General features: G+C 40.1%; 1 protein-coding gene across 22 annotated transcripts in view; it reads left to right on the forward strand.

Moving 5' to 3' along the window:
• Positions 1–958, forward strand: part of UTRN (utrophin) — a 555,518-nt gene that overhangs the window by 303,785 nt on the left and 250,775 nt on the right. The window lies entirely within an intron of this gene.

Genomic DNA, 958 nt, shown 5'->3' on the forward strand with positions numbered 1-958 from the left:
GTGATGCAGAAAGGTGAAAATGCAGACTTACCCGGGTTATTAATTTGAGCAGGACATAATGAGAAACGTCTGGCTTCTATTTCTGGCTGTGCCCTTTAACCTGGTCATGGAATCATTCTGGGTTATTTTGCTTATTACCTAACAGTACTTTACCTCAGTTGATATTTACTGTGGTATTCAAAAGCTGAAGTATTTAGAAAATGCATCTGAAATATATACATATAAACATAAGACCTCAAAATTCTGTACTGGGTGCTTCTGTCTGTGTGACATACACATCATGTCTTACATTTCTTACTTCTAAAATTAAAACAGCTTTGTGGCAAATAAAACAAGATCATGAAGATACTAAGGGGAAATGTGATAATTTGAATGTTAGTAGTCAATTACAGATTTTGTTTTGTTTTGTTTTTTTATTAACCTTACTGTGTAATTAGGGGAGTCTTAACCTGACATTAGAAATTTGATTTCTGATGGCTTTCCTCTTAGCTAAGCAGGCATCTGAGAGCCTGTGGACGACTCTGCTTTTAGGGGATCTTAGGTAAAGTCCCCTGCATGTATTTTTTGTTTTGTTTCAGATGGTCTTGTTCTGAGACCTGCGTGGAGGGGATTTATTAACACTTAACGTCTGGGCTGATATCTTTTGAGTCAGGTCCCCTTCTGTTCTGCTCGAGATTTGTCATGGGCTCTATTCACTCATCCCATAGAACACAGCCAGAGCTGCGTTTAGTCGGGTAGCGAACGCATCTTTCTTTAAAGTGAGAGAGTGAATGCCACTGGATCGCTTAATATAAACCTGCTACAAGGCATGCATCTTGGTGATGTGTTGAATCTCTGTTCCCCGGGGATATCTGCTTTGTATCTGCAGCTTTAATGTTTCACTTAATATCCTTTTTGGCTACTGAGTGCTCTCCTCTCCCAGCAGCAGGCAGCGTTTGGCTGCCCAACAACTTGCCTC

The sequence above is a fragment of the Ovis aries genome, chromosome 8 (assembly GCF_016772045.2).
Source record: "Ovis aries strain OAR_USU_Benz2616 breed Rambouillet chromosome 8, ARS-UI_Ramb_v3.0, whole genome shotgun sequence".
NCBI classification, from domain to species: Eukaryota; Metazoa; Chordata; class Mammalia; order Artiodactyla; family Bovidae; genus Ovis; species Ovis aries.